The sequence below is a fragment of the Mirounga leonina genome, unplaced genomic scaffold, assembly GCF_011800145.1.
Source record: "Mirounga leonina isolate KUSES-001 unplaced genomic scaffold, KU_Mleo_1.0 Mir_197, whole genome shotgun sequence".
NCBI classification, from domain to species: domain Eukaryota; kingdom Metazoa; phylum Chordata; class Mammalia; order Carnivora; family Phocidae; genus Mirounga; species Mirounga leonina.
The window spans coordinates 9362197-9386903 of NW_023270494.1; the positions used below are offsets into that span (position 1 = coordinate 9362197).

The window sequence follows — 24707 nt, forward strand, 5'->3', positions numbered from 1 at the left end:
TGGCTTAGTGTAAAGGTGTAGTTCTAATTTAAATACCCCATAATAGGTCACTAGTGCAGTGTGTGTCCTGTGTGTCCCCCCGTCCCAGTCATTCCTCCTCTCCCCGTCTGACACAAGACAATAGCTCCTAGCTCTTTCTCCTCACCCTTCTTAATAAAATCCATATTGTCCAAACAATGGCTGCTAGTTCATAGGCACAATTCCTCCTTCTTCTAGAACCATCTTTGACCAACTATTCCAGAAAATTGTCACTGAAAGGCACCACCTGCTGAAGCCCTACAGAAGATTCTGCCCTCCCTGCCCACGTTAGAATGCTCTCAGGCCTGACGTTTTGCAAGAAAGGCTTATTCACGGTGCCCTTGTTGATTTTCTCCCACAGTAGTCTGTATTTTCCTTTTTCCCAAGTTTAAGAAATGCTTCTCACAAATGGCAGAATATCTTATTTTTTATCACCCGTCATCATTTTGAAAATAATCATTTGAGAGAACAATAACAAATTATGATTACTGGTAAGAAAGCAAACTCTTTCAAAAGTCCGTAAATCAGGGCTATTGTCCAGGATATGCTACCCCAGGATATGGCATCTTGGCCTATTGAGTATTTCAAGTTGAACGTGTTGGAAAAAATGGCAGAAGCAGGCAGGATGCTCTGATCTCCTTGCCCGCTTGCTTTTCTGTCCTGAAGCAGGTCCTAAAACGCTCATGAGCAAAGAGCCACCCTCCCTCCGCAGGAAAGGAGCATCCTTGTCTCTGAGAAAAGGGGATCTCAAGAAGAATCCTCACAAATGGGCCTCACTGAGTTTTCCCCAGTTTTACTACCATTACCTCATAGTCCTTAACCTATCCTGTTTTTCCAGAACTGTCCACTCATCACACCTGGCATTTAAAATGCACAGGTCTTACTGTTTTTTGGGGTCTTCATTTCCTTATAGAGGCTCCGGGTCACATAAAACTTACATGAAATAGATGTGTATGCTTTTCTACTATTAACCTGTCTTTGTCAGTTTAATTTTCATACCCAGTCAGGAATCAACCCTAAGAGGGTTAAGGAAAACGTTTCCTCCTCCACATCAGCTTGGATTTAGACTCTGGGACATGACACATTTAGAATTAATTCTAGAAGCCCCTTACAACAAAATGTTCCAGTTGGTTAAATGCTTCCATTAAAAGTCAAGTAACTCCTGGCACTCTTCTCAAATATTATAAAAAAGTCCGATGTGGAAACAAAATAGGTAAAGTCATAGCTGCCCTAGGAGAGACTCAGAGATACTGCAAGTTAAAGGAGCTCTAGACCAGGGATCATCAAACTAAGGTCCGCATGCTAGATTCAGCTGGCCTCCTGTTTGTTTTTGCCTAGGAGTTAAGAGTGGTTTTTATATTTTTAAATGGTTGAGGAAAAGCATAAAAAGAAGAATCATATTTTGTGACATGTACCTATTATGTGAAATTGAAAATTCTGTAACCGTAAATAAAATTGTGTTGGAAACACAGCCACATCCAATTGTTTGCCCTTAGTCATTCTGCTTCTGACTTGCAAGAGCAGAACTGAGTAGTTGGGGAAAAGACCACTGGCTCCCAACCCCAAACATCTTGACTATCTGGCCTTTTATGAAAAAAGTCAGCTGACTCCTGTTACAGACCATCGGAATTATAGATGGCCATTAGAGTCCAATTTTCAAAGCTCATTTTCATGTGTTGGTTTAGATGACATAAGAAATTGCTTATATTACAGAGTTAAGGAAATAAAAGCACGATGGGAATTATATACAGTGTAATGTTGATTATGTAAAATCAAAATGAGTAAATGACTTAAAAAATAAATATGCTTATATATTAACAGTATTTGACCTCAGATTGAAATTACACACATTCTGTCCCCTGCTTTTCTCTGCTCTTTTGGGATATCTACAAACTAGAAAATCAGAAGAAAGTAATCAGAAGAAAATCAGAAGTACAGTTTTAAATAGAGCTTATTTGTATGACAGTCTGTGAAGGTGTTTCTACACTTCGGTTCTCGTACATCAAACAAGGGACATATTTTATAATTTATAACTATATTCTGCTAGTTAAGGCTCCAAAGACCACATCTAGTTAACTTTATCTCGAAAAATCCATATAACACATATTTTTTTCCAAAATAACTCTTAAATTATTAAATACGTTTAATGGAAATCAGAATCTAATTCTATGAGTAAGCTAAATGTTATGTTTCCATTATTTTGTTAAACTAAGAGAAATATTGCTAATGAATTAGCTACAAATTGTAAATTTTGAATGGGGAATGTAGTTGTTGGGGTTCAAGAATACATTTTAAGTTTCAAATGATTTATTTGACTGTTTAGTTATACATGGAGAAAATCCATTTATATAAATATTAATTTTGTGGCAAACATTTTCCATTTCCCTTTTTTTTTTAATGAAAGAGGATTTAAAAAAAACAAAACAAAACAAAACCCTAAACTCAAGCTCTTTGCTATAACTCAAGTACACTGAGAAGGATACAGTTCCAGCAGATGTTTACCTATTTGGAAATGAAATACGGAGATGTACATGAAGATTGATAAAGATGTGCGTATATGTGCATATATTCAAGGCCAGGTAACTCTACAGATTTATGTATGATTAATTTCAGTTAAAAGAATTGTACCTTATAGATTTGTTTTTCTGGTCATGATTTGCATTGTCAGTAATTTTGTAAATGGCTATCCAGAGAGGACATTTGTTATTGGCTAGGCTGATGTATTGGGCCATTTTGATCATTCTTCATTTACAAAGCATTTGTTTGCTTCCATTTGCTTGTGGCAGATTGAAGCAAACAGAAACAGGCTTTCAAATCATTATAAAGCCAAGTATTTTTTGCAGCGAAATACGTGATGAACAGAACTTTAGAGAGCCAAGTAAGAAATAGATGCATCTAACAAAAGCTGGTCCTTCTTCCAAAATACAATCATCACTTCTTAATTATTGTTGTGGTTTTTTTTTTAACATCTTCTTTACAATTTCTCTATTCCTTTTTGTGAAATGAAAGAACACAGTGGTTTTTTGGGGGGAAGAAAAATATGTCAAAAATGAAACAAATTGTTGCCTGAATGTTCACTTCAAGTAACTCAAGTACATAAACCTTATGAATGAAAGAGTATTAAGTTACACTAGGCCATGCACTTATGTTTTAAGGGAGATCATTAGCTTGTAAAAATAACTCATTAAAATGTTGATTTTGTTTTTCCTTCATCTTATTAGAACAGGCATGAAAATGCGTGATATGTACGATCATACTGTCTTCTGCACACAGGGTACTTTTTTTCTCCGAACTTGAACAAAAACCTCAGAATTCTCAGCTGAAGTCAGCACATGAGATGGACCCATCCATGCTTTGGAGGTGAGCTCTTCAAGGTCAAGACCTCCTTGCGTTCATCCATCTACCGCTAGATAGCGTTGTATTCATAAGAGCCGACACGTAGGCAGTGCTATCCATGTCCCAGACACTTTCCTAAGGGCCCTCATCAGTTGCCTCATGGACCCCTCTTGACAGCCAAATGCCCCTAGGGGCCATAATCCCCATTTCACAGATGAAAACACAGGCCCCACAAGGTTTGGTAAATGTGCCCAAGGCACACAGCTGTGAAGTGAGAGAACCGGAATTCAAGCCCAAATTCCATCCCGGCTCCAGCACCTGGGTGGGCTATGCCTGCACAGTGCAGCTTCTTTAGAATGCAGTAGTTGCTTCTTAAGTGTCGAAAAGGGCTATAAATGTGTGCTTCTGGTTGTGGAGGGAAGCACATATACTCAGTAGATTTGCTCATCAAAGCACCTGTTTCTGGGGCGCCTGGGTGGTACAGTCGGTTGAGTGACCAACTCTTGATGATCTCAGGGTTACGAGATTGAGCCCCTCAACCAGGGATTCACGCTGAGCATGGAGCCTGCTAGAGCTTTTCTCTCTCCCTCTCACTCTGCTCCTCTCCCCATTCCCCCCTCCCACCTCAGTCTCTCTCTGGCACTCTCCCTCTCTCTATCAAAAAAAAAAAAAAGGCACCTGTTCCTAAAAGTCCCCACTCTTGTCCACCTCAACCCAACCTTCATCAAATGCCTTTCTCCCCATCACTGTTCTCTGGAAGCAACACCATAAAATTATGCACTAATTACTGTGAATCCTAATTTTGTTAATTTCCTATGGTTATCTAACCTTTTAAAATATTTTCCGTTTAAAGAATAAATTAAATGTTATCCCAGAGGAATCCGTTACTAATAACAGGAAAGACTTTGGGGGGCCGGAGTCCCCTCTGTAGCACTGCTTCTAAAATCCAGCCACCAAAAGGCCATTCATACTTAATGTGACCCATTGCTCATGGAAAGCATCGGAGACAAGGTACCAGGACCTCTAATAAGTTGAGGAGCTCACAAAAGTGTTTTAAATTATTTTAAAATTAAAAAAAACACTGTACTTCAAGGTCAAATAAAAGCTTTAATATATAGTACTAACATTTATTTTCATACCAATGCAGTTGTATTTTTTATTTTTTTTGAAGATTTTATTTACCTATTTGAGAGAGAGCGAGACAGAGATAGGGAGAGAGAGAGCATAGTGAAGAGGAGAGCATAGTGAAGAGGAGAGGGAGAAGCAGGCTCTCTGCTGAGCAGGGAGCCCCATGCGGGACTTGATCCCAGGACCCTGGGACCATGACCTGAGCTGAAGGCAGACGCTTAACTGACTGAGCCACCCAGGCACCCACCAGTGCAGTTTTTAAAATATGATTTCTACTTCCTTCTCTTTCCATCTCTCCCCCTCCCTCCCCAGGCATTCCCTTCCTTCCTTTCTCTGCTTCTATATTTAATGGAAGAAGGGAGCTATGAAAGCAAAAATGCTTAGGGTCATAATGTGGCTGGTTGCTGAAGAGAAAACTATTTACTTGCATGCTTCCACTTTCTTCTGACAAGTTAACTGAATCTAAGAGAGAAAAAGAAAGAAACAGCAACAACAAAAAACCCCCACAAAACAAACCCCTTTTTGATCATATAAATAACTGAATCTAAAAATAATTTTTTTCCTATAAAATGGTTTCCATGGTTTCATAAAGAGAATGGTTATAGTCTCTCCCATTCCTGTGCTTTGTTATTTCACAAGAAACTTGGGGATTTGGAGATCTGATCTTTCTCTTTGTGTCTTGGTTATTCTATTAAATAACTAAATAGGGTTAACCAGGAGCAACAGAAGTTAACATTTTATTTGTGTTCCAAAATATAACTTTCTGATTTTGCTCAGGGGAAAATGTTTTTATTTCTGTGCAAACTGTCATATGATTATTTTAGGTAACTTCTATTGTTTTTTTTTGAAGATTTTATTTATTTATTTTAGAGAGAAAGAGAGCATGAGCAGGGGGTGGGGGGCCAGGGGTAGAGGGAGAGGGAGAGAGAATCTCAAGCCGACTCTGTGCCAAGTATAGAGCCTGAAGCAGGGCTCTATCTCATGACCCTGAGTTCATGAGCCAAAATCAAGAGTCGGACGCTCAATCGACTGAGCCACCCAGGTGAGCCAAGTAACTTTCATTGTTAAAATAAGAACAGTTTTGATAACTTGTCACATATTGCTAAATTAACAAAAATTTAATGCTAAAGTAATAACAATGCCACAAGATTTAGCTACGAAATTTTGAGGTACTAAATCTTTAGCCTTCTCAGAAGTCGTGCATTAAGAGAATGGGTTTGGGATATTTCAGACCAGGACTTTCAAATTTGTTCTATCTAGCACAGTCGCCACTAGTCACATATGACTGTTTAAATTTAATTTAAAGTAATCAAAATTAAAAAGTAGAGATTCATGTCCTCAGTCACACCAGCCACATCTCAAAAGCTCAGTACTCTCATATAGCATGTTGCCACCATTTTGGAAATGGCAGATACAAAGCATTTCCATCATTATAGAAGATTCTATGGACTTGGTCAGAGGTTAGCACATAAATAGTTTAGGCTTTGTAGCCAAATGGTGTTTGTTGTAACTACTCAGCTCTGTCATTGTAGTGGAAAAGCAACCGTAGACAATATATAAACCAATGGGTGTGGCTTTGTCCCAATAAAAGTTTAGTTAAAAAAATAGGCAGTGGGCTAGGTCTGGCTACAGAATATAGTTTGCCACCTCATGCAGGGCACTAAACACTGGTTAGACATAGTATAAACATTCAATAAATAGTATACTTTTCTTGAGTTTTTAAAAGCAAGGAAAGTAACTAAAAGACAGGAAATAACTTAAAAGTCCAGTAGTTTTTGTAAATATAATTTGGGGTGTTCCAGGGATGTAATAGCTGTAATTACTTTAATATAACACTGTAAACAAAACAAAACAAAACAAAAAACCAAAACCCCAAAGCTGAAAAGTATTTAGTGGGAAGAAAGATGCTTCTGATCCATCTTTATATTTGAAGGAAATTCTATAGGTTATAGGCCTTTTTTTTTTTTTTTTTTAAAGGGGACAGAAACACATACAAGTGGTTACACATCTCTGTGCAGTGACTTCGGTAAGTTTTAATTTCACTGTCTTCGCTTACCTGTGTTTTTCAAAATTTCCTACACATAATCTCTTTTATTTTTTATAATCAAAAGAAAGCAAGTACGAAACTAATAAAAGTAACTGGAGTCTTAATCTTCCTACAACACGTTCCTAATGTTGGTGAGGGAAATGCCCCGAATGTGCTCTGTTCTTAGTGAAGCACACCATTGTCCCGTTCTATTTAGTCTGTTTCTGTATACATATTTTATAAACACCTTTGGTATGAGACAAAACAGTAATAGTGTGAAGGTGGTCAAGCATGGAAATCGTGAGTAACTGAGAGATACGGTTTAATGGACGGCTGGATCGTTTATGACTTCAAGATAATCATTTGGAACTTAGGAGACAATTTCATAGACAAAACCCCTCCTTTGCTCACCAACTTTGTCTTCTTGTTACCTAAATATAAAAACAGGAGTTTAAAATATTTTCCATATATGAACCGTGTTGCATCTTCATCAGCAGTGGGTACACACGTATTAGGGATCAGTGTTGTACAAAACCAATGAAACCAGCCAACTCCATGTTCCCTGAGAATTTATAACATAAGAAAATGTCTGCAACAAAGTATTAGGAATAAAAATGGATTCATACACTGCTTGGATTTGGGTTATAATATAGACAAAACATACAAATGTCAAACCGAATTTTTAAATTTACATCCTAGAGTTTTATTTTAAAAAACAGACAAATACACACACACATAAAAGAGAAACAGAAAACTTTTGAATGTGTATTATGCAAATGCACAAATAGTGAATTTGAAATGTACCTTAAAGTTAAACAATTCAGTACAAATATTTGCTCCATCAGGAAACAGAGCATTATCACGATTTCTGGCAATATTTTTATTAGAAATCAAATGCAGCTTTCTTAAAAAAATTGTCCTTTTTCTGTGTTTGGAGCAACAGGAGACCAGGGAAGTTTAAGGGTGATTTAAAGATGTCTTCTACCTAAAATAGTCTGTTTTACTAAAGTTGGCAGCCTGATCCCCTTAGTTTGAATTGTCACGAAATTCATCACAACTGGCAATTATGAAGTAGCTAAACATGCCTGTATTTTTATCTTCTTTTGATGGGCAAAAAATCGGTTATAGGATAGATTAGTGTACATAAGAAAGGGAAACCTGTTTCCCTTTTCAGCTGAGAAAACCTCATTTGGGTAATGGTGTGATTTTCCATCTGAGGTGGTTATGCAGGCGTTAGTCAAGGAGCCCTATAGGAAAGGACGAGATGTTAAGTTTTACCTCAAGAAACATTTACAAGTCCTGTTTGGCAGCATTTTCTCTCAGAACAAGCTACGCCGTATATTTCAGAGAAATTGAAACCATATGTTGACACTTAAAAAACCTTGAGAAATACCACTGGAGTTTGCAAGAAAACATATAAATATAATCAAATCGTTGTAGAATATGTCTACTTGGATGACCTGTAACACTTCACTTGTTTTTCGAGGAGCTGTATTAGTGATCTTAATGCTATTAACTGTAATACACTGTGACCTAATTTAAACCAACTGATTGAGTTCGTATTAAGCTCTTCATCTTATATTTCCAAATTGAAATGAAAAGATTTAATCGTACCCGCTTCAATTTTAGTAATAATTACGTTTCCTTGCTGATCCTTGGCCTCTAGAGCTTTCCTGTCGAAAGACCGAGGTCTTGGAACTTGACTTAGGCCAAAATGAAGCCTCAATAAGAAAACACAATTTGGGTCATCTTTAGGCTGGCAGCTGTATGATGAACTGTCAACAGACATTCCAATTTCTCCAGTGCCCTGACCAGTCACTTCTGTCCACAAAGATTGAAAACAACCCTCCAAAGGCAATGACTTCAATCTTAATTTAAAGATGGACACCTGACAGGAGTTACCTGTCGCAATTAAATTGTAATTTAAAGCTAGATACAGGAAAGTTCTCCTGGAGCCCCAGAAATATACCTATTTAGAGGTAAATACGGTGATAAAATATCGAGTGATCTTTGCCTATAGAAGATTCTTCACTTGAATCAAAGCATTAATGGTATCGTTGCCATGGTGTGATTTTAGAATTCTATCCACATGGAAAGCATAAAAGAAAAGCATGGTTATGATTTTTTCTGCATTGCGTTGAGTTGGAGATTCTGTGATGGGGCCTCAGGAAGGGAAAATCCGATGTCATCATCTAATTCTCACTGTATCTACTGGGTGTTCCCACTCGCGCTGTCACCTGTGAGTCTCCTAATCTCCATTTGCTGTGACTGCACGGATGAGTGCTCTTGGTTGGCTGCTCCTCTCTGCCCATCTTTTTTGTTGTTCTTGTTGTTAGTTTAATGGACTATTTGATATTGAAAATAAGGCAGTTTTGTTAATGCGGTTTTTCACATGTTTCTTCCATACACTTATTCTTTTTCCTCAAATTTTATTTCATGAACAGCATATTTCTACTTGCAAATCAGGTCCATCTTGCCAATTTTCTTTTTATTTATTTATTTATTTATTTATTTATTTTTAGAAATTTTTATTGTTATGTTAATCACCATACATTACATCATTAGTTTTAGATGTAGTGTTCCATGATTCATTGTTTGCATATAACACCCAGTGCTCCATGCCGAACATGTCCTCTTTGATACCCATCACCAGGCTAACCCATCCTCCCACCCCCCTCCCCTCTAGAACCCTCAGTTTGTTTTTCAGAGTCCATCGTCTCTCATGGTTTGTCTCCCCCTTCGATTTCGATTTCCCCCTTCATTCTTCCCCTCCTGCTATCTTCTTCTTTTTTTTTTCCTTAACATATGTTGCTTTATTTATTTATTTATTTGTTTATTTTTGGTGCTGTGGTAGAGTATTTATGTGGAACAATGTACTTCTAACTCAATTATTTGGAAAGGGAGAAGCCCCCACCCCAACACAAACACATATCACCACCACCACCATTGCTACCCAAGGCACAGAGAAACAGAGAAATAGCTCCATGTTTTCCAGTGAAAATTCACAAAGAATTTGCATTTCGTACAATTTTATGTGATTCTTATTAATATCCTCGTGAGGGAGAATGGAGTTCCCAATACATGTGGACACATGCACTATGGCACACTGAATTTTGGACTAACAGTAACTACCTTCGTATATTGAGTACCTATAGTATGTGCTAAAGAATTTGCTAGGTTTCAAATATATCTTATTTAAAACCTAACTAAAATCTATGAAGTTAATCCTCTCTTTATATATGGGGAAATGGAGTGTTGGGAATTTAAATAATTTGCTCACATTCCCATAGCAAGACTATCAGAAAGATAAATTTTTTTAAAGACTTTATTTATTTATTTGAGAGGGAGACCAGGGGGGAGAGGCAGAATGAGAGAGACAGAGTGTCAAGCAGAGCCCGAGCTAAGTGTGGAGCTGGACTCAGGGCTCGATTTCATGACCCCGAGATCATGACCTGAATTGAAACCAAGAGTCAGATGCTTTACCGACTGAGTCACCCAGAAAGATAAATTTAAACGTAGGTTTATCTGACAATGAAGCCTGTATTTTGAAGTGTGTTATTTATTGCCCACTTTTTATGTCTCTTCATGATTCACGATTGCCTTGAAACTACTGTGAACAAATAAAACCAACAAAAGCGCAAAATCATTTGAGACAAAAGGGTGTGTTAGTTCACTTTATGTGTCAACTTGACTAGATCAGAGAATGCCTAGGTATCTGATTATCATTAAAAATTATTTCTGGGTGTTTCTGTGAGGGTGTTTACAGATGAGATGAGCCTTTGAATCAGAGGACTCGGTAAAGCACATTGCCCTCCCCGGTGTGGGTGGGTATTATCCAATCCAGTGAGGGCCTGAATAGCCTAAAAGGTAGAGGAATGGAGAATTCATTCCTTTTTTCTTCCTGCCTGCCTTCTTGAGCTGGGACATCAGTCTTTCACTTGCAGACCGGTACTTAGACTGTCTGCTCCTCTGGTTCTCAGGCCTTTGGACTCAACCTGGAACTATACCCTGGCTTTCCTGGATATCCAGATTGTAGGCAGCAAATCATGGGACTTGTCAGCCTCCATAATCGTGTGAGCCAACTCCTTAGTATGATAAATTTCATATATATGTATCCAATTGGTTCTGTTTCTCTGAAGAACCCTCACTAATACAGAGTGAGAATTTGCAAGAAAGGAAATAGAGAAATACAGATTTTAAATTGCCTTACAGTCAGGATTCTTTTTTTTTTTTTTTAGTCAGGATTCTTTTTGAACATCTCAAATCAATGGACAGAATTATGAAAAATATTTCGAGTATGTTTATGGACACTTTTGGAGAGAGATGGTCGATAGCTTTTATTATATTCTCTAAGTGGTTCATGATAGCTATCTATCTCTTTCATAGTAAGGTTGTTTATTTACCAAATAGCAACAAACCCACTCATCTTATTTAAATTACTAGTAATTGGGTCAGGATTAGATTGTTTCTAAGAGAATGTTCCCTGGTCAGTTAGACAGGCATTCAAAATCAGGATCCTCTTTTACAAGTTGGGTAGGTGTCCAATTTTCCGATGATCATTTTTCTAATCTATAAGATGGGAATAACAACAGTGCATGCCCCATAGAGTTGTTGTAGTTTTAAAATGAGAAAATACAGGCAACACTCACTACAGGGCCTGTCATACCATAAATTTAGCCTATTTTTTTTTTTTTTTGAGTATTACTATAATTGCTATTTGTTAAGCAAAAGAACCAAGAACCATAGAAATAATCAGGGCGCCTGGGTGGCTCAGTCGTTAAGCGTCTGCCTTCGGCTCAGGTCATGATCCCAGGGTCCTGGGATCGAGTCCCACATCGGGCTCCCTGCTCGGCAAGAAGCCTGCTTCTCCCTCTCCCATTCCCCCTGCTTGTGTTCCTGCTCTCGCTATTTCTCTCTGTGTCAAATAAATAAATAAAATAAAATAAAAAAAAAAAAAAAAAAGAAATAATCAAAGAACCATCCAAAACCTGTTGAACCTAAGTAATTCAATTTTGATGAGAGTCAAAAACAAAAGAAACAAAAACCAGGGATTGGCTTGGATAACATAACAATAATAACTGAATGAGCTAATAAGTAACAATTCAAAACTTTATTTGTATACTTTGGTTTCTATAAATGTACATATATTTTTATAAATTATATCAATGTAATTATAAGTGGATATACATTTCTATAAATATATATGTTTGTTGCTCCACCTTTGTATCATCTGTCTATCTATCATCTCTTTCTTTGAGCTAAACTGAGGAATCTCTTTGCCTCTTATTCATTGTCACTCCAACTTACTTCTGGGTTGGAATCCCAAACCAAAGTGCTGACTTTAAAAACGTGAAGGAAAATTACAGAACTCAGTGTTGATACTAGAGCATCATTTTCTGGCTCAAATTAAGAAACGAAGGAATGAATGATGTAAAAATGCACTCCCTTCTTGATGCTTGGTGTTTAGTGATCCCATTATTCTACCTCGCCCCACCTCAGCAGAAAGTTCATGATGCTTTCCATCCCAAGGTCATATACTAGCCCACTGCCTAACTTTCCTTAAGGAAGTTAAGTAATGTAGAGTCAGACTCTGAGGTAGTAATCAATGTGTTCTAGAATCTGTAAGCTCTAGGCTCTGTTATCATATGATTGGTTTTCTGAGTGGCAGGATCCATACTTAATAAAATGAGGTACTGTATAGCCCCTTTGAAGAAGCTCATAAAACAGTGGGTTTAATTTGTCTGGGAAAAAAGAGACTAAAATATGGTGCAGGTCCCTGATGGAAAATGTGGCTCTGTAATGCAGTGTTCCCACTAAATATCTTGGAAAATGGGCAATGTTAACATTGCTCTCTGGAGTAGTGCCAGAAAGAAACAGTGGATGTTCTCTTGTAAAAACCCTGAAAGCAGCAAGCAACCCATAAACAGTATGCAGACTGAGTCTGAAAATGGACCATTTTATGTTCCCTAATGGAAGGATAGCTTATTTGTTCATGGATTTATAGCAACAATGTGATGTCATCAAGTGATTTATGGCCAGAAGCATAGCAAGTGTCAATATACAGTGGTGGGTGGAAACATCCTATTCTCACCAAGACGCTGATCCCCACAGGAGGTAGTCTTTGCCTTAAGGTGGGGCTGATTTAGGAAAACCCAAATTATTAGTGTTACTGGAAATGGAATGAGGGAGGTGAAGAATTACTGGAGCCATCCATCTTAGGAAAGAATTTGGGGAATATAAAATTAGTTTATTTAGAACATAAAAATGATGATTGCAAACCAGATCATCTCTCTAATTCTTGACTCAGCCAATGACCAGTATTTGATCCTCTACAGGAAGGTGGGAATGTTAATTACAAAATCCAGCTGTACATGTAGTGAGTATTTATTTTTAATGAGAAAAAGATACTGACACTATGATGTGATAATAATGAAACATAACATTATTTAATTTTTAAAATTTATATACATTAAAATTTATTCTTTTGGTATGTAGTTCTACAAAAATTAACAAAAATTTAAAAATCATGTAATTGTCACCAAAAACAATAAATACGATGCCTCCATGATATTAAAAAATATTCCCTAATGCTACTCCTTTGTAGTCAGCCCTTCTTTACTCAACCCCTTGCAACTATTGATATCTTCTCTGTTTAGTTTTACTTTTCCCAAAAAACATTTAAATGCAATCATATAATATGTAGCTTTTTAACACTATGTAATGTATGCATTTGAGATTCATCCATGCCATTCCACTTGACAGTAGTTCATTCTTTTTCACTACTGAGTAATATTCCATTATGTGGCTGTACCTCAGGTTGTTAATCCATTAATGTGTTGAAGGACATTAAGGTGGTTTCCAGTTTTTGGTGTTTCTGAGTAAAGCTGTTAAAACTATCCATGTACAGGTTTTTGAATTATCATAAATTTTCATTTCTCTTGATTAAATACTTAGAAGTGGGATTACTGTTTCCTATGGTAGGTATATGTTTAAGTTTATAAGAAACTGCCAAAATGTTTTGCCATATTATTTTGCACCCACACTAGCAATGTATAAGAATTCCAGTTACTCTCTATCCTCATTGCACTTGGCAATGTCAGGTGTTTGTGTTTGTTTTTGTTTCTTGCCATTGTAATAGTTATGTAGTCATAGCTCTTTGTGGCTTAATTTGACCTAATCCTTGAGATTTTCTATGTAGATGGTATGAGCCGTGAAAAGAGAGTTTTATTTCTTCCTTTTTAAATCTGTATTCTTCTTATTTCTTTTTCTTGTGTTATTTCATTGGCCAGGATTTCCAGTATGGTGATGAATAGGAGTAGAAAGCAAGTACATCCTTATCTTGTATCCAATTTTAAGGAGAAAGCATCCAGGTTTTCACAAGTGAGTGTAATAGCTTATGTTCTTTGTCCCTGTGGATTCCCTTTTCCATGTTCAGGAAGTACTTTTCTATCCCTAAGTTGCTGAGAGTTTTTATGGGGCACCTGGGTGGCTCAGTCATTAAGGGTCTGCCTTTGGCTCAGGTCATGATCCCGGGGTCCTGGAATCGAGCCCCACATCGGGCTCCCTGTTCGGCAGGAAGCCTGCTTCTCCCTCTCCCACTGTCCCTGCTTGTGTTTCCTCTCTCGATGTCTCTCTCTGTGAAATAAATAAAATCTTAAAAAAAAAAAAAAAAAAGATGATAGAGTTCAACATTATAAATGATTGGTTTGATTGCCTGTACAACACTTGATCTTAGCCAAAAAGCCAAGAAGTAGTTTAATTGCTTGTAGAACAAAACACAATTTCAAGAACAAATGGAATGTTTATACAAATTGACTATATACTATGTTATAAATACATGCATGTCAGCTTCATTCAGATCAATTTGTTAACTGAAAAGTCCATACAACAGGAGGAGAATGATAGATTTAAAAATAGATTTTAGAAACTAGAAGACAAGTTTTTAAGTAATTCATGGTTCAGATATGAAATTATATTGATTATAATAAATACATTAGAGAATGTTTAAGAAATTAACAAGTATTGGTTAAGACGCTGGCAAGGAATTCTCCCACTGCTGATTGGGATGTAAACTGGTAGAGCACTTTGTGGAATGAATAGGCAATATATAATAAAGGTGAAAATGCACATACCCTCTAAACCAACAAAACCACATTTAGGTTCATATACACAGAAAGTTTCATTCACATGTAAGAGGACACATAGTTTTTAAGCACTGTTTCCAATAGCAAAAAATACAAAACAATGAAATTTAGTTTCACTCCTGCCATGAACACATAAATAATCATGTACTTATAAAATGGAAAAGCTTCAATTGTCAAAATTAATGAGTTGCCTAGATCACATTTACTTTTTTAGATCTTGCAGGCCAAGGTGTAAGTTGAGGATATTATATAGGTACTTATATAGTATGAGAAAAGAAAACACACACACACCCATTTCCACAATTTTTTTGATGAAATTCAAAATATAGTAATAAACATTAAGTATTTTTTTAATTTTATTTTACTTTGTAATATAGATCTAATGGGAAAAATAGGGTTCCCTTTATGGGGCTAAAATTTCATCATCTAAAATTGAGGTTCAAAGTTAATGTTTCCTATCATCAAATTGATTGCAAATGTTCATTTTAAAAATAAAAACTTTAAGTTTGAAGACTGTACAAAAACCAGATTTTGGCCCCTGGGCCATCGTTTGCCAACCTCTGAACTAGATCAGTGTATCAGCATAATAGGGAGCATAAACACATGTTGGTACCATTTATGCAAGCTATTTTTTAAAAAATCAAAACATCATTATTATTATTTACAGACATGAATAAGTAGTAGAAGTATAAAAAAGCATGAACAGGAAGGGTATATACCAACTGTAGGACAGGGTCAGAATGCAATATTTCAGGTTAAACTAATGAATCCAACATTTCAGTACTAGAATGCCTTTCTGGGCTCCAGATATACATCCAAAAACTGCCTGCTGGATAGACCTACTGGGGTTGGCCACAGGAATTTAGAATTGGATGTATCCAAAAATAAATGAATCATTTCCCTCTCCCCCCAACTCTTCCATGACTTCCTGCCAAATTATTCTCTTCCTGACCCCAAAAGGTTTGTCTCAATAAATACCACCACCATCTCTCAGTCTTCTTCAATCTGTCCTTTTCTCCCCCAAATATTACTGTTACCTCTCCAATTCAGGTCCTTCTCATCATCGTTCTCTCTCTGTGTCTCTTCCATCTCTTTCTCTCCTCTCCTCTCTTGCTATTACTATAAAAGCCTCATGACTTTTCTCCATAAGAGAAAGCTTTTGAAACCCAAATGGAATGGATCCAGCCATTCCATTTCTTCAGATTCTCTGATGCTTCACCATTCTGGATAAGAAAAAATTAAAAGTCTTTAAAGACTTTCTGAATTGATTTTCTTGACGTTTAAATGTTAAATTCTTCACTTTTAAATCTTTTAATGCTTAACTTTAACCAGCAGCCCACCCTACCCATCTTACACGCACTTTCCACAATGATGGTCTCCAAACTCCTAGGATGACACTGATCGCTAGGAGGCAAAGGGAGGTTATTCAAGGAATAAGGAATGTGTTTTGTTTCGCAGATCCAGCATTTCCAGCCAAGGAGAAGCCCACCTAGGTGTCTCACCTGAGAGCCCCTTGCTAGGTGTGTCTCCCCTGAGAGCCCCTTACATGAGCCAGTTTGAACCAGGTTGGAGCTGAGGACCTACTCTGCAGCCCCCTGGAGGGGACCTGAAGTTACCTTTAGCTTATTGTAATACTAAGATCTCCGCCTGTGGGTGGAGTTTTCTGCCTTTTTTTTTTTTTTTTTGGAACTTACAAAAAAATGTATGCTTTCTGTACTAACCCAATGGGGAGACACTGCTTTGAGAGCTGTCTCCCTGTCTCCTTACTTGTAACAAGTAATAAGAAGTTACTTGCTTTCAACACTTCCTTGGGTTGCTTTCAATTTGATGCACCCCAAGGGGTAAACCCCTTGAGTCTGGTTACAATACCCTTACCAATTTTAGGATTATTCCCCAATACGTTTTTATTTATTTCAGATACAAGCATGTTAATGTATTTGTTGACAAAAACAGTATTAAATACAATCGAAATAAATTTTTTAGGTATAAGAGTAATATAAATCTTTTAGTATTGACAGCATACATAAAAATCTTTTTGTTCTCACTAATACACGAATACTAGGTACACTCCAGATAATGTATTTGATAAGAGCAAGGTGATGGTGTCTATTGCAAGTCTGACCCATTCTATCTGTGCTCCTATGCCCTGTGTCATTCCTGCTAATAAGAAGGGGATCAGTGTTTCTATGGAAGGGCAGCTTCTTCAATTTCCATCCTCTTCCCTTCTAAATCAAAACATAGTTCCAGCAGTTGTTTCTGTTCTTTCTTTTTTAAAAAAAAAAAGATTTTTATTTATTTTAGAGAGAGGGAGCATGTGTGCATGTGTCTATGAGAACTGGAGGGGGGGGGCAATGGGAGAGAGAGAGAAAAAATCCTTATGTGGACTCGTCTGAGCAGGGAGCCACACGTGGGGCTAGATCCTAGGACCCTGAGATCATGACCTGAGCAGAAATCAAGGGTCTGACGCTTAATCAACTGAGCCACCCAGGCACCCTTGTTTCTGTTCTTCTGAACTGGTGTTTTCTTCCCCGTACTTCTGTTGCATTGTTTCAAACAGCATACAAACATTCTGTAATGTTTTCTATCTGAAAACCAAAACAAAAGCATCTCAGGACTCCAATAGCTCACTATCTCTGTTCTGGAAAAGATTTTGCCACCCCAAAATATGTCTCTTTGACATAACTTTTACCTTGAGCTCATTATTTTTAAGAAAGAGCAGACACAGGAGAAGCTCTAAAAACCGCATAGAAGTTACCCTTTTGTAAGGACATTTACATTTCTAAGGGAAATTACCATTTGTAAGAGTGTCTCTCTGTCTCTGTACCTGGAGGGAAGAATGACAAAATCTTTCTAGAAACTTATCAATGGAGAAGACAAAGAAATTAAGTCTACACAACATCCTCAATATTGTTTACTGTTCTTTACCTGATAACCTCCCATATTCCATCCTCCCCCCCCCCCACCTCTTTCTTTTGTCTTTAGCTGAAGATGGTACTTAAGGTAGTGTCTCTGGCCACTTTTTGAAAATTACTCCGTGTTCCTGGGTATCTTCCATGTATATAAGAGATTTACATGCTATTAAACTTCTATTGGTTTTTCTCCTGTTAATCCATCTTTTATTACAAAAGGTCTCAGCCAAGAACCCAGAAGGGTAAAAGGAAACTTACTTTTCCTCCTCTATATCCCACTTTATAGCAAAGTTCTTCCAAAATGTTTCCAATACACTCCCTTTAGTGCCTCCTTCACCTCAAGCACTGCCCCACTGAAATAGCTCTTTCCAAGGTCACCAGTGACCTTCACAGATGTAAATCCACTGGCTAATTCTTAAATACTTGACCATTCCCCCCCACCTTGGGTGGTCATTCCCTCCTCCTTGACACACCATCTTCACCTGATCTTTGGGAAGCACTTTCTCTCTCTTCCTTCCAAGCTTACCTTCTGACCCTGTGTTTACTTTGCTATTTCATTCTGTTCTCTCAAGACTTCTGAATGACAGAGTATACCATCCATCATCCAGTCAGGCTTCATATGCATGTAGTTGATCTCATGCACCCTCATCGCTTTCCATCCAAATGCTGATGACTTATAAATTTCCATCTCAAGCCTGATCCTCTCTACTGGACTCCGGATAGTTCTAGAAACACTGACACCCCTACCTCTGTGTGTATGAGGCATCTCAGATTTAGCAGGTCCCAACCAAACTCCATATTCTTCCCCTTCATGGCTTCTCCCTCATTTGTCACCATATCTGTAAATGACAGCTGTAACCTTCCCTTTGTTCGGTCTTAGAGCCACAGAGACAACTTCTTTTTTACTTCACAAACCATATCCTATTCATCAATTAACTCTTTTTGACTCTACCTTCAAAACATCCTATTTCTGAAACCTGAACACTCCCCTCACCATCACTGCTGCCACTCTGGTCCTTGCCATCATCACCCTCTCCAAACACCCCCCCTCCCCACATTATTTTACTGAAGTACCCTTCTAAGGATTGTCCCTATTGTCCGCACAGAGTCTGTTGGTCACACAGTACTTAGAGTCATCTACTGTTACAGGGTAAATCAGACTATGCCTTTCCTTTGCTCAAAATACTCCTTGCAGATCCTTGAACATACCAAGAACATCCCATGCCCTGCCCTTTGTTTGGGGTGCTCTTCCCCATAGTGTCTCCACGGGTAGCTCCTTCATTTCCTTCGTGTCTCTGATCCTTGAGCCCCTGCTGACCATATGTACCTCTCTGCCCACAGCATTCCTTACTCCCCTTACTCTGCAAATCATTACCCCCTAACCAATGTAAGCACTTGTAAGTATATATTTTTTAAGTTATGTATTTGTTTACTGTTTATCCACCACCAGAATATAACCTATCTGATTCAGGGACTAATGTATTTTGTTAACGGTTGTGTCCTCAAAACATAGAATGACAGACCAGTTGACAGAAACAGCCTGGCAGATTATTTTCTTTTTGAAAGCGAATGAAGAGCAAATGAGTACATGACTGGATGGATTGGTTCTGATTAGCTTCTTATTGTTTTTGACTTGTAGTATGCCTGTGATGGCTAATTTTATATGTCAACTTTGCCTGAACTGTGGTGTCCAGATGTTCAAACTCCATTCTAGATGTTACCATGAAGGTTTTTTGTTTGTTTGTTTGTTTGTTTGTTTTTTTGATGTGGTTACTGTTTAAATCAGTAGACTTTGAGTAATGCAGCTTACCTTCCATAATGTGGGTAGACATCATCCAGTCAGTTGAAGATGTTAAGACAAAAGACTGAGGTACCCCAAGGAAGAAAGCATACTACCTCCAGGCTGCCTTTAGACCCGACAGTTGCAACATCAACTTTTTTTCTGGGTCTCCAGCCTGCTGGTCTACCCTACAGATTTCGGACTTACCAGCCTCCACCATCATGTGAGCCAATTCCTTAAAAGCTCTCTCTTTGTGTCTACATATGTGTATGTAGACACACATATATACACACACTAATATATCTATTGATTTTATTTCTCTGGAGAGCACTGATTAATACAATGCCTGATGGAAACCTTTTTCTCAGAGCAAAAGCAGTTATAGCTCTATCATTTTTCTTCTGTTGATTCCTACTTTCATTAGTAAATATAATTGTAGTAGAGGTGAAAGCCGTTGGCTTTACCTCATTCTATGTTCTAGGCACTAAGATATTTACATATGTTAACTCATTTAATGCCTTCTACCATCAGTGAGGAATGTGCCCTTATCTGATTTTGAAAAAGAAAACAGAGGCCCAGAGATGTAAACTGTCCAGTGCTCCAGTCACACAGTTAATAGGTGGCAAAAGTAGAGGAGGGATTCATATCAAGATAGTCTATCTGTGGCTTCTTTGTAGAAACCATCTAGGCCGTGTGTCCATTTTATGAGTGTTGGGGTAGTTAAAAGAGTCATTGCAACCTGTCGATCCATCTATTTAAATATATTTAAACTGCATATTTTCACAATGCCTTGCAATTATATGAAATAAAGAGGACGATGACACTTTTGCACTGTGGAACCCACACCCTTGTCTTAGGACACCTTTCAGACTGCACATGACACGTGACCATCTGCTACATACCCATACCACTCTATGTATTATGACCATAAGTGACACCCCTACACAGCTGTACATTAAGAACTAACAAACATTAATTCCTTCATTTGCAAATAAAAATGTAGGCATGAAGACAAGTTCTGTTTTCCTCCTATACTCAGTGGATTGTGCTGCTTATCACCATGCCCCACTTTGAAGTTTCCTGCTGTGACCTTGGGGTTCCTTTTCTTCCTAACAGTGCACAGGGGTTTGAAAGATAGAGCAAAATGTGGAGATTAAAATTCTGCATGTGAGGATTCAGTTTGACAGACAGATTCAAACAGTTAACAGAAATGTGAAACAGTTTCATGTCATAGAGCAATTTTACTGTGGCCTTTTCCTGGATAAACAGTGGCCACAGAGTTCCTGAACCTCACCAGCAGGCATAGTCTACTAGGGAAGGAAGATTTCTACATGTTGCAAAACCTTTTTTTTTTTTCTTCTATACTTCTTTTGCAAAAATGCATAATCTTGCAATCAGAATTAGATTTGAGACTGGGAATATGTCACTTTCCTCTAAAGCTTTTTAGTTTATTGTGGGTAAATAATAGTCACACTGGGTTATTTTTTCCTATATACTACATCCCCTAAAATAAAATAAAATAAAATAAAATAAAATAAGATAGAATAAAGTGAAATGAAGTGAAATAAAACAAAAAGTAAAATAAAACAAAAATGAGATTGTGAACATTTTACTAAATTTATTCTGCAGATCATTTTAAAGATTACTCCCAAGTACATAATAAATAAATAAACAAATAAGTAAATATACATACATATGTATATGCTAGCATAGATTTTGGTAGTTTTAGCATTGTATTAGTGACAATTTTGACATTTAAATGCTCAAACTAAACTAAGTAGACACTAATAACTTCCCCATCCCAAGCACTATGTATAAATACACTAATGGCTCTTAAAACTTAAAATAGTATGGAAATGTATTGTCATCCTCACAGAGTCAAATACTCAAAGGAAATAAGGACAAGAGGAGTATATGACAACAGCCAAATACATCGCCAGTACTCAAACATTAAAATTAAAGCAGTCATATTTTCCTTTCTTACAACCACAACTCTGTTTGACACCTATTACCGTGACCATTTTTTAAAACTGCATGACTGGAATGGGCTCACATTTCTCACACCTTTATCTACTTCATGGCAGGTGTGAAAGAAAGAGTAGAAGACAAGTGTGTGGCTAAAACCAAACTCAATTGTGAATGTCAATTTTGAGAAGGGGAAGTAGTGCAAAAATGAAGCTGATTCATTAAATTGAAACCATCTTTTCCCTTCCAATTAAAAACATCTCCTACCCTCAATCTCTTTCAGAAGTTCCCTGCGTATTGCATGGATATAGGATGCCGTTGCTAAGAGTAAATCAACATAGAATAAAGCTTTAAAGTGAGAACATCCCTGATTGAATAGGAATTTTAATGCTTTGTTGTAGGAAAATAACTAGAGGATACTCAAATCAGATATCAAAAGGTTAATAAGCTTCCCCTTTCTCCTACTTTTATTTTATTTTATTTTTTTTAATTTTTTTTTTTTTAAGATTTTATTTATTCATGAGAGACAGAGAGAGAGAGAGAGAGGCAGAAGGAGAAGCAGGCTCCCAAGGAGCAGGGAGCCCGATGCGGGACTCGATCCCAGGACCCTGGGATCATGACCTGAGCCGAAGGCAGACGCTTAATGCCTGAGCCACCCAGGCGCCCTCTCCTACTTTTAAAGATAGACAGAATCCACTGGGATCAATACAAGATTGATGAATCACTGACCTCTACCTCTGAAACTAATAATATGTTAATTAATTAGTGTTAATGTTAATAATGTTAATTAAATTTAGATAAAAATTTAAAAAAAAGTAAAGATAGAACCTACCCATAAATCAATCACAGTTGAACACTTGGACAACACAGGTTTGAACTGTGCAGGTCCACTTATAAGCAAGTTTTTTTTGAATAAATACAGGAGAGTACTATACATTTATTTTCTCTTATGATGTTCTTTTATCTTTTTTTTTTTTTTTTTTTTAAGAGAAGGAGAGAGAGGGGAAGGGCAGAGGGAGAGAGAGAATCTCAAGCAGCCTCCATACCTAGTGTAGAGCCCGACGTGGGACCCAATCTCACAACCCTGAGATCATGACCTGAGCCAAAATCAAGAGTTGGACACTTAACCAACTGTGTCATTCAGGCACCCCTTCCTTACAATTTTCTTAATAACATTTTCTTTTCTCTAGCTTCCTTTATGTAAGAATACCGTATATCATACATGTAACATACAAAATAAGTGTTAATGGATTATTTATTTATCAGTAAGGCTTCTGGTCAACAGTAGACAAATTAGTAGTTAAGTTTTGGGGGAGTCAAAAACTATACATGGATTTTCAACTTTCCGGGATGGAGAGGGTGTCAACATCCCTAACCCCTGCTTAGTTTAAGGGTCAACTGTATTTTCATTTTGTTTTCAGATTTCACAGAATCAGTGAAAGTACATATAAGAGCATGACTCATATGAAACTGTGTGTTTAACTTGCATAATTAAAGAAACCTTTTCTTCCTTCAACGATTCTACATATGATATTTAAACTAAGTTGCAAAGATACTAAATGCTGAAAAAATTCCTAAAAGCCAATATTGTACAAGTAATAACCATAAAATATGTTTTTAAAATGTTGTTTGTGTTTAACATAAGATGTATATTACTGGAAGCTTACAGTGTGGGCTTTCTCACTTCTTGAAATTTACTCTAAAATTCGCTGATTTCCTTATGAGCTAGGTCTTAAAATGATTTAATGACTTCTTTTATGTCCAAGAATCATATATGTCATTCTTGAGTTATCACAAATCAGTGCATTTCTGTTATAAAGAGGCTCTAGGACACATCATACTTGAGGTAGAATCTTCCCTAAATGTTACCAAAAGGACAGGTACAAAATTAACCATTCATAGGTGGTTTATATGATGAACCAGTCATTATGATATTTGAATATTTTTAAACTTTAATATACTCACAAGCAATTGAAATTACTAAGTTATTTCAAAATGTTGATATGTTGACACAATCAACACTTTAAATAATTGCATACCCATTATGCATTTTAATTATTTTCCCCCAGTACCAAGAAGAAAGTACATATGCATTACTCATTCTGTCTTCATGAGTGTGCAGGGCTCATGAACAAGCTCTGAGAGAAAGGATTAAAATCAGACTCATGTGGAGAACTGATAGGGCCATGAGTATTTGGACAGGAGAAAGAAAGTTATTTAAAAGGTTATTCAGGAAGGAAAAATAAACTACTTTGTGTTGTTTACAACTTTAAAAATAAGTAATGTCCCTATACCATACCAAGGTAATGCTAGGCTTGTTAACAGGACACATTGTATGTGCATTTACCTGTGTGTGTGTGTGTAAAGAATTCAGTCTTTCATCTATCGAGCATATAATCTGCCTTCAAATCATGGATATGGACCAATTTACCACTGAAACTTGTTCTTATCCCCTTGGTCCAGAGTAGGTGTGACGTGGAAGGTTCTGGAAAATTTCCTTTGACAGAAGCCTGAGTATAAAATATTCAGTGTTGGGCTGGCAATGTGGATTAAAATGCTCCTCATGGTATAGTTCTGGCATTGGAATTTTAAGAGAGAGTCAACACCCTCATTCAGAACCAGGAATAAGTGAAAATTGTATAAAATTGTCACGTTCTGTATTGCAATTTAATGTAAAAGCCTCTGAAACCTTGTAAAACTCTTTTTCCCCCCCTATGCAGCAGCAGTTTACTTGTCGAAAGAGACGTTGGATATGTTCTAATACATTTTGAAAACTGCAAATCTGGGTAAATAATAGAAACCATGGCATGGTTGACTCTGGGGGATATGGCAGTGCTAGGGCTTAGTCGTCCTTATTAAAGAAAAATGATACCTCGGCCTTTTAATTGTTTTATATCTTTTACTTTGATTTCCTGAGAAATAGTCGCATTGATATGGAAGGCAGCTAGCTGAATGATTCAGTTGTCACTTATTTCATCGGGACCAAAAGCAAATGCCAAAGATGACAGGACATTTTAAAAGGAGCCTTTAGGTGGTCCTGAAGGTGCATTTTGCTTTCCGTCAGTCGGCTGATACCAACCCAGTGATAATAAGACGACTTTACAGGAACATAAATGTCAGTTCTGCGCCTACTTGTAACCTGAGGAAATGGATGAAAAGGTAGCACACACATCCACACAATTTAAACTTGGTAAAGGAGCTTTGGACGGACTCCCTTGGTTTGTGGTTTCAGGATCCAGGGTACCCGACCACTGAATGTTTCTTTGTGGGTGTTCAGGCCTGCGGAGGTTTATCTGCAGACTTACATCCCCACCCTGTGGCTCTGCTGGACCCATGATGCTGGGTTAGAAAGAGTCCCTTACCGGTACCTTTCTGAGCCCTATTTCAACACGTGTCCCTTA

At 37.3% G+C, this 24707-nt stretch overlaps 1 long non-coding RNA gene across 3 annotated transcripts in view; it reads left to right on the plus strand.

Annotated features, from left to right (window-relative positions):
• The window catches only part of LOC118024323, a 90223-nt gene that overhangs the window by 14703 nt on the left and 50813 nt on the right, over window positions 1–24707 (plus strand). For 2 of the 3 annotated variants that reach the window (XR_004683077.1, XR_004683076.1), the window contains exons 2-3: window positions 3292–3378; window positions 6460–6508. This is a non-coding gene — a long non-coding RNA (uncharacterized LOC118024323). The remainder of the gene's footprint in view (window positions 1–3291; window positions 3379–6459; window positions 6509–24707) is intronic. The other variant, XR_004683078.1, reaches the window with a different exon arrangement.